A 13212-nucleotide genomic window follows, 5' to 3' on the forward strand; every position below is an offset into this window, starting at 1 on the left:
TTCTGTGCTGGAACACAGTTACTTGAGTGCTTTCAGGTATTTTCAGGCAAGTTAGATTGCCCCCAGTGCCCCATGTCCATAGCAGAGATGACTGTCTCAGTTAATCCCCTTGGGGTCCATGTGCAGTCAGTGGAGGAGGCAGCACCATCTATCCACTCTAGTTTAGACATTTAATTTAGGATATCCTGGTTTTGGTCCTATGCGCCTGGCTACGAGTGTTGTAAACGGATGCAGTGCAATCCAAGACTATTCTTAAAATTGTAAAAGAAAAAAATAAAAAAGGTTAACTGAGGGCTCAATATTACAGTCTTTAGTGTCTCTCAGGCCACTTTCATACCTGATGTGTACAGGCCCCTGTACACAAGTGGATCCTATTAAATAAAGCCTGAAGTTTCAAGTATAAATTCAAAAATATTTGCCTTTTGGAACACTGCTGTGTTACATAAAGGTGACAAATTTCACAGTGTTGCACAGACACTGTATCAAATCAAGACCTTGGTGAAGAGAAGGGAAGTGACAGTCCTGGAGCTGTAATAGAGAAAGTCATGTACAGATGTTGCCAAAATGTCAGGATCAACAGACTTGAAGCAGTAACAATCTCTGCAATCAAATGTCTTAACATCAGATAAGTTCACTGCCTCTTGTAAAAGTTACTCATGTGGATGATAAATCACCAAGGTGAAGATCAGGTGCTCCTCACAGACAAAATAATGGGTAGAGCTGGTTATGTTGAGCACTACTAAACATTTCCCTTGTCCGTGAGAAAAGGGGGGTTATTTACATTGCACCAGATACTCTCCTTCCCTTTTTCTTGAGAATTGATATTCTTGCATCTGCAGGCCTTTCTTTATCAGAACAAAACATTCCTGCCCATCTGCAAAACCTTTCAGGCACCATGCCAGATCAACAGCATTTCCCAGCACATAAGGCATGTTTAGCACAGAGCAGAAAACATTTATCCAGAGGAAAAGGATATACAAGATAAGGCAAAGATGTTGAGGTGCCTCAGAAAGCTTAGCAGATTTCAGAAGGACTGATGACTGATTCCACTGAGACAGAGCTTTGCACAGACTTTTATTCCTGATGAAACACCTATAGCCATCTATATTCTATCCTGGGCAGCTCTCTTCAGCCAGTCTTTGTGGCCAAATGTTTTAATAAGGCATAAATAAGTGCTTAATGGTGACAGGTACATGAGACAGGTCCCCAAAAACTGGTTTTTTGTCCTGATAGTGACTAGCTTTCATACATTTTGGAAAAACAAGTTCAATTAATTCATAATTCTTATGTCTCAGATATATTTGTATTATTATTAATTATTGACATGCAGTAGTTTAATTCTTCCACCTGTTATCACCTGACCAAGATTTCACTGGAGATAACATAGAAATGAGACACCACACAAAGCAGAAGACCTGAAGAAACTGTATCTCTGTAAATGACACCTTGGTTTCAAAGGAGAGGGCTGTTTGAGGGAAGGATAGGAGGTCTAGAAGAACATTTTCAAAGAAGGATATTTATCTCCCAAGACTGTAATCACAGCTGTAATTGCTCTCTGTGGATTCCAGGCTAGGATAGCTCTTGTCAGCTACTCCACAGAATCAGTGGAGGTTTTCTTTCTGTTCTGAATTCCTTATGAGGTGTTTAAACACCTATTTTCAAACATTCCATCTAGTTAAGTAGAATGGTATCCCTTGGTAAAAAAAAAATACATTATTGATATAGCATTGATTGTGCTCTTTCTAGACCAAGTGAGGTGGTGTCTCAGGTCTTGGCTGTATATTACACCTCTTCTACTGTGTTTTACCTGTTTCTTGTTTCTATGGCATGAGGTATGGACATTTTATACACATTAAGTTTTGTGACATACTAAGGCCTTATATTTTTGAAAATTGTCTAACTTTTCAAACTATAACAGCTGATCCAACAAAAAACTACCAATAAATCTTGTCTCACCAATGTCCACTTAAGTATAACCCTTTCTTTCTGAGCAGCAGATGGTAGAAACCTGCCACAGCCTGGAAATTTTCAGCCTTACTTGAGCAAAATGATGGTGATCTTTTATTCTAAAGCATGGTATTTTACAGACAAAAACAAGATACAAGAATTTTGCCAAAGGACTGCATGCTTGCAATAGTGTTGGCTTCAGAACCTAGCTGAAGCTTTTCAACTTAAAAGTATGAAAGAATCGAAACCAGAAGAATAAAGATTTTCTAACAAAGGAAGCACAGAGTTAGTTTATGAAATAGGACAGTGGAAATCTCCACTGGAAAGCTTTTGCAAAATGCTATTTACCCTTAAGTTTTCAAAATTTTTCTCATTGTTATTATTTTCTTTACTAATGCTTTAATATTTCTATACCATAGTGGCTCAGCAGAAGTTGAGCTCAGTACTGTATACACATGGACAAATAGCTTTAGAATCTAAATCCAAGACAAAATACGAAAGACCTAGATGGAGAGTGAGGAAGCAATGCAACTGCATTAGCCAGCCAGACAACGTGGATTGCCAAGAATTTTCTAGGCATCATAGCCAAGGAGAGCTGCAAGAAGGAATCTGAATTAGAACAATGAATGGGCTGAGAGATCATTAATAGGAATACTTTTTTTTTTTTTTTTAACATGGCAAATATGTGGCAGAAGCAGGAGTCATTCTCTCAGTATGCATGATTGGAAGAGAGGACAGAAAAGCTGTTAACCTCAGTGAAGAGATACAGCTGAGTTTTGATGAACACAGAAGGGGAAGTCAGTAAAACCATACAGATGTGCATGTAGAGTATGGATTGTACATAAGAACTGCACAGCTAAGAGTTATCCATATTCTGAGTAAAGTTTTATACTCTTAAGTAGTTTAAGTTTAGACAATTTCTGCATCTTGCTCATGCAAAAGGCCTAAAACTTGCATACAATTTTTGCTGATGAGATGTATAGGTAGGGCTTTATCTTAGAGGAACCTAAACAATTGAGACCATATTCAAATGAATTCAAAAGAGGTCAAAGAAATCAAAATTGGTATCCAGCATATGGGTCTGACTGACAAGATCATGTACAGTACACAGTGATGAAACGAGTGAAAATCAGGTTTTCATAGTCGAGGCTAGAACCAATATGAGGTTTTGCTATGAACAGAAATGACAGGGCTTGGATGCCACTATAACATATATGTATAAATCCAGGCCAGTATCCCAAACTTCCTTTATGCACGGTAAAGATCTACTAAAGGGATTTTAGGACAGAATCTGTTTCATCTAGGTTAAATATCTAACACAGGCCAGTTTTGAAATAAAAAAAACACTAACATTGATCCCTGCAAGTACCTTTTTCTGTCCACTGACTACAAAAAGCAATTCAGATGCCTGGTTTAGCTGTAGACATCTATGCTACAGATGCCTAATGTTAGGTGAGATGACTCAGCCATCAAGGCAGATGTGGAGTAGTGACTGTAAGTCTCAAGAATAGAGATGGTAGATTATTATACATGTGAGTGTGAGGCTTTTCAGGGATAAAGTGCAAAAAGAACAAAATTCTGTGTGTTTTTGTGTATAAGTGCTGCTCATCAATCTATCATGTATGGAATTGTGGCTTTCAGAATGGAAAGCTTACTGATCTGGAAGAGGAGGAAGAGGAGGCCAGAGGTTCAAACTGCATAGCACATTGGCTATGCTAGCATAAGGAAAGCAACAAAGTGATCTCTCTCCCTAATGATTACAGTTAAGTCTAGTTCCAAGAATACTGCCTGTGTATCCAACAAACTGTCTTGGACATGTACATTTCCTTTGGCTCTAAAGTACAAGGCTACAAAACACCATATAAGTGCATGAAATGTCCAGACTTTTTTTTTTTTTTCCATGAAAAGAAAGCTTTCAGCATTGCAAAACTGAGTGCAGACATTACTATATATCTTTTTTACTGCTGGCAAAGACCAGGTGGGCATTCTGTGTACATGGCACATCTGCAAATAAAGCGGGTCTGGCATGCACTTCTAAGTTGTCTCTTATTTCCCACCCAGATATCTTGCAGCTGCAAATGAAGGCTATTTGGTGATAAGCATGTTTGGAAAATAATTCTTTGATAAAGAAAGCTAAAGCTCAACATTTGAATTAGAATCTCACCACTGCAACAAACGGAATTGTGCCAGGATGATCCTTTGAATGGATAAATAAGAATTATCTGGATAAATAAAACAATAAATGCTGCAAGACAATGAATTTAAACTCAGTGGTCTCATGGTAAATCATTGTATTGTGCCTGTATGCAGGGAAAGGATAGAAAACACTTTGTGACATGACATTTGGCCTCTACAAATAAATATTCATAAGTTACAAGCAAAGGGGAGAAACAAGAAACAAACAAACAAAAAAGAGTTTGTAGCTGCACTAATTCCTGTGGTTAGAAAGTATTTGGATAATGATGGGATATCAATAATAACCAGGAAGCAGAACAACAAACAACATAAAGAAGCAAACTCAAAGGCAGTCAGCCCAGAGTTTTCCATCAAAGTCAGCTCAAAAAAAAAAAAAAAAAAAAAAGATTTTAAATAACTATTGTGGATGAACTCACCACTGTGTTTCTACAGGCTGATGACATGATGACAGCTTTGATTTCAATGTGATGTAAAGCCAAACCAGCACACTGTTGACATAGACCCATTGTCTCATACTAACAGAAACACTGTTCAGTTAATGGGTCAGGTCCTGACTGATCTAGACCAGAATCTGAGACTGGAATAAGCCAATTGAAGCAGATTATTTGATCCTAGTGGAGAACTTTTATCCTCTCTCATCCTCAGGCCATAGATAAAACAAGTGTCAAGTAGCCCATACAGTGAAGGATCAGAGCAATGAGTGGCACATGGAGGTTGTAATGAAATCCCTGAGGTCCACAGAATTTTCCCTTGTGCAGAGACAATACCAGATCCATATATGTAAGTCCTGCAGGATCTATCCTATAAGGTCATAAGATTAAGTTTGTGCTGACAAGAGTGCAGGGCCAGGGTGAAGAAGTGTGCTATAGCAGTTGAATGTGCAGATCAGATAGCTGCTGTGGGGATGGCAACACATGATAATGCAGACAGAGACAATGGATGGTATCTGGGCAAAGGATCCCCTGTGCCAAGACTCATGTCAGTGATGTCACACCCTTGGCAGAGGGAACTATGTAGTATCTCTCAAATGTCTGCTTGGGAATGCAGACCACAGCTTTGGCCTGAATTGCCTTCAGTTTCACAGGGTCATGAAAATGCCTTCAGACAAAAGAGGTGTTTCATTGCAGCACAGGGGCTGCCCATCTCCACCCAAGAGGGTGCTGTATAGCAGTAGCCCTTCTTATGTCACATCTCTTCACCAGCTTCTTGGAACATAAAAGCCCCACATACTTACAAATTAATGTATTTATTCTGTTAGAATAGCAGATCCCCTTGTGATTTAAATATAAGTACCTACCTATGAATTGGAAAAATCATAGCAATCTGCCTATACATGAAATCCTACCAAACAGGGGTTTCTTGTTGCATTACTGTCATTCATCTCTGCCCCTAGGCTGAAGCTTGAAGACATTCAATTCAATACAGCATTATTATTTGTGTATTCTCCTGTATCAAGGCCATTAGCAGGCTATATAAGTACCTAAGTGAAGTTCATGAGCAGTTTTAACATATCACTGAATTAACATTAAGTAAAATATATTTTGTGTTCAACTGCAATTGCCCAGCATCAGAAATAGGATGTTTCTCCCTGTGCATACTAGGAAAGTGCTAGGTCCCTTTCAGAAAGGAAATCTAAATTCATCCTGAGCATCATTTGGATGTCTGAGAAAAGGTTTAGTAACATGTCTAGCCAAGCCACAGAACTTTTTCACATCTGGATGTGTCCCATGTGCTAAACTGCTTCAGTCTGTGAACAATTCCAAAATACACTTGGCTTTATTATTGTAAAAGAATGTAATGTTATATAACCAAACGTGAAAGCACATATTGTGGAATATTTCAGAAAGAACAACATGTTAAAATTGTACTTTTAAAACAAGGTTTGAATTTAATGGAGAAAATGGCCTCAACTGGTCTGCATATGTCAATAGTTTACTTTACGTAATCGGCTGAAGGCAGAGAAGCCTGCCAGGAAAACTGCTTTTAAAAATAAAATCACACTGGTGAAATGGGCTTTCTTCAGAGCAGAGGTGGGCCTCAGCTGCAAATATCATATCTGGCTTGTTCAGAAGTTTGAAGCATTTAAATTCCAAGGTATTGCCCCACTAAGTCTTTGAAACAGATTTAGAAGTTATCCTCAAAGAATTAAGAATGTGTCTCTTTTTATACTATGCAAAGAAATTCTGAGAGGTTATAAAAATAAGACCTTGGGATGAGGTGGATTTCCTATGAAATATTAGCAATATCAAGATGAACTTTTTCCTGGTTTTACTGAATGGCTCTTTAGGGTCATAAAATCATCCCGAGTTCTTCTTCATCCTTTCTTTAGTTGTGGACTGCCAAAGAAACAACCAAACTCATTCCAGGCCCAGAGATGTAGCTGTGTTAGGAAGGAGATTGTGGACATATCCCTCCCTAGCTGCCTTTCAGCAGCAGGCGATCTCTGTAGGGGAAACACAGCAGTCTTTCCCATTCTATGCCACCAGGATTACACAAAGGAGGGGAAGTGAGGAATACGTCATCCAGCTGAAACTACAGAGAAAATTCAGGAAGAAAGAAAAACATCAGAGCTGGAACATAGCCACATCTCAGAGGTTAACACCCTACTTCTGTGAAAAGTGCTGCAGTCATAATGATAAAAAAGTGGTTAAGGCCTCATGTTTCATATAAAGGAAGGTTTTTCAATTCAATTTCCATTTTAAAAACCCAACATTCAGAGCAATTCTGTTCTTTCGAGGCACTCTAAAGTTCTGGGTAAAATCTGCCACAAATAGGATGCCTTTTTTGGTTAGGAAATCTTAAAAAATGTGGTATGTGTCAGAATCCAGTGAGTAAATCAATTAATAACTCTCAGTCTATGGCTTATTTGTGAATCATTTCTTAGCATACTTTACTTATCCATTACTCATAGTGTGTGGTCGATTGCTTAAGGTTTTATCTTCACTGCAAAAGGGATCTATTCTTCACTACAAGCTACCTGGGCGAGATCAGCTTTGCTCTCTGCAGCTATATTTTTCTTTGACTTGACAGAGACAGAAACTGCTGAGCCTCGCTTCCATTAGTATTTAAACTGGGATAACCAGTTGGAGAAAGACAGCAATTTTAATGGAAAAAAACCACTGAGCTTGTTTTGGGTTTTGTTTGCTTTGCAGCGAACATGTCATTTTTGTCCAAGACATTGTTTCAGCTCCCTAATTGAATGACGGAAATTTTTTAAGCAGAACAATGAAATGGCCTTCTTGTGAAAAAAAATTCTGGTTGCCATCCAACTACTTGCGAATAATTCTGATTGTAGAAGTCAGAGTAAAACAAACTCTTTAAATTATTTGTGAATACATTTGTATTTTGTATTTTTTCAATAGATTCTGCTTACTACCACACTTGGGCATTGCTTTGGGAAGAGAAGAGGATCTTATTTCCTGTCCAGCATCACCAATTTCTCACCCATTTGATCCTACTCAGTATATAAAGTCATGTACCACAGCAGCTCAGCTTTCCTTCATCTTATGCTCCATGAAGCTTTAACTCATTCTGATAAGAAACAAGATATCTAAAGGTAAGCAGGAGGGCCTAGCTAAAAATATAACTGAATTAAAAGCTTGCTTTTTGAATGCCTTTTTTGTTACTTAAGATCTGCCTGTCAAGTGAGGTGATATTCAGCATGAACTGGATCTCAGAATCTCAGCCTTAGTCATTTCTGCTTAATGCAATAACATCTTGAATGAAATAGTTTATTTCCTGGAAAAGGGCTTAACAGCAAAATTAGACTGTGTTCTGGCATGGCACTTAAATTGGCTTCCAGAAAGCTTATGATTATCTTCTGAAGCTGGCTGAGCCAAAGGTCTGTTCTTTATCAGTGTTTCTTGGTCTGTTCTGTCCTTTTCATTCAAGGTACAGCCTCACCAGTGCTGAGTAGGGGAGGACAATCCCTGCCCTGGTCCTGCTGGCCACACTGTTGCTGATACAGGCCAGGATGTCATTGGCCTTCTTGGCCACCCGGGTACATTCTGGTACAGGGTCAGCTGCTGCTGACAAACATCCCCAGGTCCTTTTCCACTGGGCAGCTTTCCAGTCATTCTTCCCCAAGCCAGTAGCACTGCCTGGGGTTTTTGTGACCCAAGGGCAAGACTGAGCACTTTGTTTTATTGAACCTCATACAACTGGCCTTGGCCCATCAATCCAGCCTCTCCAGATCCCTCTGCAGAGCTTTCCTGCCCTCCAGCAGATCAACACTACCACCTAACTTAGTGTCTGCAAACTGACTGAGGGTGCACTCAATCCCCATGTCTATCTAGATCATCAATAAAGATGTTAAAAAGGACTAGCCCCAACACTGAGCCCTGGGGAACACCACTGGTGACTGGCTGCCAACTGCATGTAACTCCATTCCCCACCACTCTCTGGGCCATCCAAACAGTTTTTAACCCACAGTGCACCCATCCAAGCCATTTCTCCAGGAGAATGGTGGGAAATGGTGTCAAAGGCTTTACTAAATATCAGTGTGATGGAAGAGATGTTAAAGCTTCCATTGCTGCTGGTTATGCAGTCCTTGTTTCTACAATGTCTAAAAAGACTCATTATTCTGTAAACATGAGTTTATGAGATTGACAGCCTAAAAAATCTGAGTTTACAGGTCGACAGATATAAAAGAGAAAACAACTTTAATTATCAAGATAATAAATCAGTCACAAAGACCTATAAAATGACTTTCTTCTGCCTTTGAAACAAATCCTCCACACATAAAAGGGTAGGTCATTTCCACACCATTCATTTTTCAGTCCATTATCTTGAAAATGTGCACAGATTTATAGAAAACACCATGTGGTCTGAGGTTTGTGACAGACATTCACATGTAGGTCAATGGGAATACAAGTGTGAAACATTCTTCAGTGTGCCACTGGTCAGTCTTGAAATCATTACAACCCGCAGCCTGGAAGTGAATCCCTAGGAGATGAATAACTTCAAATCCCTTTTTATTAATCCTTTGAGCTGATCATGCCCTTTCCTGTCTTGGACATGAATGAAAAAAATTAATTTTCCAGAATGCTTTAAAAAACATCTAAGTATTTTTCATACACAGGCAAAATGTGCAAAACCATTAAAGCAAGAACAGAGAAGTCCAGAAGAATGTGAGCTATTTAAACTTAGGCAGTTTGCTAGAGAAAAAAGACCCTTGCTATAGTTTTTCGATGCTCCTGGTGAACTCTACAACAAGAATACCAAGCTGTTTCATTCTGGAGAGTGATCAATATAGGACAAAGTTCATACAAACTTTTGTTCAGTTGATTAGAATCATGGAATTGTCTAGGTTGGAAAAGACCTCTAAAACTGTAGTGTCCAAGCTACATGGCATCATTAACCCAGTAACACATATTCACCATGAAATGCTGTCCCTAAGTGCCACATCCACATGCCTTTTGAATACTTCCAGGGACAGATATTTCACCATTTCCCTGGGCAGCCTGTTCAATGCCTGACACAGGATTAACAACAGGCTATTGAGTTAAGGGAAGAAAATGGCAGGAACTGCTGCTCGTATGGTGTCATAAGAAAGATGCTTCAATTTTGATCTGAATTGCTGACAATTCTGAAAAAGTTCATGTGTGGCTGGTTCCAAAGCTAAAGTCTAAAGAGACGTTACTGGCAGTGTGCCAGGAATTTGATCCCCTCTCCCTTGCTTTCCAGCCACTGAATTGCTTTAAAGGAGAACCTAAAAATACATCAAATGCTTCCTGATAAATAATTTTCCACATACACCATTTCTGTACTTGTTATAGGGCTGTTATGAGAGTGAAATGATCTACCAGCCACTCTCTCTCTGCTGAGGTACCCAGCACATAATGACTGTGTTTGAGAGTCTGGGATTTGAATGTCAGTACATCCAAAGCAGAGGAAACCCATAGAACTTCATAGCTCTGACTGGGATGTGGGAAAACTTCCTGGTTTAAAAAAAGTAATAATAATAAAAAGCCTGTGAAAACTGGTAACTTCACATTTATGCCTGGTGTTATGTGATCCTTCCTCCCTTTGAGGTACAGAGGATACCTTGTTCTACCTTCAGAAAACATCCGTCTCAGTGGAAGAAGGATGTTTGTTCTGTTCTTCTTCTGAAGAAGTTGGAAGCAGAGCCCAGTCTGGGGCCCCTGATGAAAGGCTTCATGATGCCACACACCCTTGAGGAGATTTTGAAGGAACCTAATTTGCTGTGAGATACAAATGAAACCATTTACAACGAACAGGCTTTTCCCTTTTATGTGTAATGCAATCCTCCTTTTAAGCTGGTGAATTCCTGTCATCCAATTTTGCTGAGGCACACACTGACTTGTTGTGCATATCCAGTTATAAAGCTAAAAATATAGAGAGCCCCAGCTAGCATGGCTGGGTTATTTGCAATTACAAATGACCACAATTCTCAAATATGGTGGGCAAAATTTTGGTTTTAGCAAGATGTTTCTCAGGTGAGAATCTAGGAAGAGATTTTTAAGCCTGATGTCGTTCTTTGTTTCTTCATGCAGAAGATTTAAAAAGAGTTTGTCTGGTTTACATTTATCCTGGAAAAGAGATTGGAGAACGTGTGTAAGTCTTACATAAAATAAACAAAAAATGGGTCTTAACCCATTTTTAAAGCATTTTTCCACCATTTAAGGTAGAATTTTCACTTATTTCTGTTGTTGCTACACATTAACTCCAACTTCTGACACATATCCTGAAGAAAACCATATCTGTTCAAGATCCCATGGTGTATATTTAGTTTGCTGAAACTGCTGAAAAATTCTCTGCTGCAAAAAGGAGAAAGCTGACGTTCAGATTTTTAAAAGATAAAAACAATCAAACAAATTCCAAACAAGTAGATTGTGATGCCTCTAAAAATACACAAGTTAAACCATCTCTGTCTCAGATGCTAGGTTTCCGTACTGTTATAACCATGACAGTTTATCTTTCTACACTGCACCACTGTGAGAAGATCAGTGGTGCTGTGTGTGTATCAAACTCCCCCAAAACTGCAATCTTGTCTTCTTTATCTAGTAACCAGACAACTGAGGCCATGCTTGGCTGCTGTTGACATCAGTGATTCTGCTGAAGGAACTAAATAAACAGTTGAATGCCCAAAAGTGCTCACCCATGGCAAAATATCCCAACAGTCAGAACTATTTCAGCTTTGCCACAGGAGAAACAGGGTCAGAAACTTGTCCCATATCATTCTCATCCTGCTAATGATGAGTTCACTGAAGATGGCACCTTCTGACTCTAAATGAAGAATAGAAATAAAACAGATATCTAGACTCCCAAGGTTTTTTTCAGACTGTGCTTGGCTTGTAGGGATAGTTCCTGTATCTATACTCCACTCTGGTAAGACCACACCTGGAGTACTGTGTCCAGCCCTGGAGTCATCAGTGGAGGAAAGACATGGACCTGTTGGAGCGGGTCAAGAGAAGGGCCACAAAAGTGATCAGAGGGCTGGAGTACATATCCTGTGAAGAAAGGCTGAGACAAGAGGTTTTTCAGCCTGGAGAAGACAAGGCTTCAAAAAGACCTTATTACAGCCTTCGGGCTTACAAGAAAGCTTGAGAGAGACCTTTGACAAGGGCATGTAGTGCAGCACAAGAAGAAATGGAGTTTCTGAAGTAGAACAGGTTTAGATTAGATATTAGGAAGAAATCATTTACTGTGAGAGTGGTGAGACACTGGCACAGAGAAGTGGTAGATTCCCTATACCTAGAAACTTTCAAGGGCAGGCTGGATGGGGCTGGAAGCTGGAAGGAAGGAAGGGCAGGAAGATGTCGCTGCTCATGGCAGGGAGGTTGGAATTAGATGATCTTCAAAGGTCCCTTCTCACCCATTCTATGATTCTATGCTTCTAAACCTGATCAGTAGGTGAGAAACTCACTGCCTAGAAAAAAGTTAAACTGTTGCCATGCTCCACCAGTACAGCCTGCTCCTGTAAAGCCACTTTGGTGCAATCTTGTATCTACCGCACAGCTAAAAAGGCTTAAGAGCATTTTTATCAACCAAAATCCTTGTTTGTGAAGTAGAAAATGAAGTGGACCAGATTGTTTTGGTTCCAGCTCCAGTGGATACAGCTGTTATTTGATCTTGGCATGTTCTTTTCAAACCTGTCTGTGTCAAAGTGGTGACTTTTTTTTTATTTGCAAAGAGCCCTTTTGAATATATCCACTGCTTTATTTGAGTGTAATTTCACAGTGTTCAAATACCTCAGTTTTTAATCCTTATCTCACTGCAGCATGGGAAACTATGGAAAGCTAGCTTCGCTCCTGGCATATCAAGCAGGAACAGTCCACATCTTGGTTTGACTTCTTTTGGTGACATTCAAGAAATTCCATTGCTTGAAGAGTTCTGCAAGGAAGACAAAAGTCAACATTTCATAATGCCTTGGCCTGGATGTCTTGGACCAGGGGACCTAGTCAAAAATACTGCCTTTGATATATATACAACATACTCAGAGCCCTTGAGCTCCACTGAATTTTGGACTGACAGGGGTGACACAGGTGCATCTCCTCTAAAAATCTCAAGCCCAAAAGCAACTACTGCCAGTTTGGCCCCAAAAATAGTATAAATCAAAGCAAACTCAGAGAGGCATCAGCTCTGCTGCTCATTACTACATCAATACAACCTTAGAAGCAAATTTTAAATTTGCATTTAAAAGAGTATTTATAAGGAGCTTAATCTCATTCAAGTGGTTTAAGAACATCTTGATAATAGCCTCTATACATTCTATAGGATAAAAACACCTGATTAAATACCTTACATAAACATGCTCTTAGCTTTGTGGTTTATCCATTGCAGTGCTGAAAGAAATGCTATGCAAAAATTCACTTTAAATATTTCATTAACCTTCTTACCTCTGACCCAGAATCATTATACATGCTGAGAAACTAACAAAGTATTTTACATAGCAAATGTACATCTCTGTACCAGTAATTTCTGAGCAGAGAATAAATAAATGTCGATTTTCCAGCTGTACCGGCTGAGGAAATTATAGACCCTCCTCAGTAAAACACTTAGCATCTTGTTAATTTGAATAGCTCTGAACGAAAGCTTTAAGCAGAA

At 39.3% G+C, this 13212-nt stretch overlaps 1 long non-coding RNA gene across 2 annotated transcripts in view; it reads right to left on the reverse strand.

Annotated features, from left to right (window-relative positions):
* LOC128803697 (uncharacterized) overlaps positions 1-13212 on the reverse strand; it is a 46703-nt gene that overhangs the window by 14892 nt on the left and 18599 nt on the right. For both annotated transcript variants that reach the window (XR_008435814.1, XR_008435813.1), the window contains exon 3: positions 12357-12498. This is a non-coding gene — a long non-coding RNA (uncharacterized LOC128803697). The remainder of the gene's footprint in view (positions 1-12356; positions 12499-13212) is intronic.

Source organism: Vidua macroura, chromosome 2 (assembly GCF_024509145.1).
Source record: "Vidua macroura isolate BioBank_ID:100142 chromosome 2, ASM2450914v1, whole genome shotgun sequence".
Classification (NCBI taxonomy): Eukaryota; Metazoa; Chordata; class Aves; order Passeriformes; family Viduidae; genus Vidua; species Vidua macroura.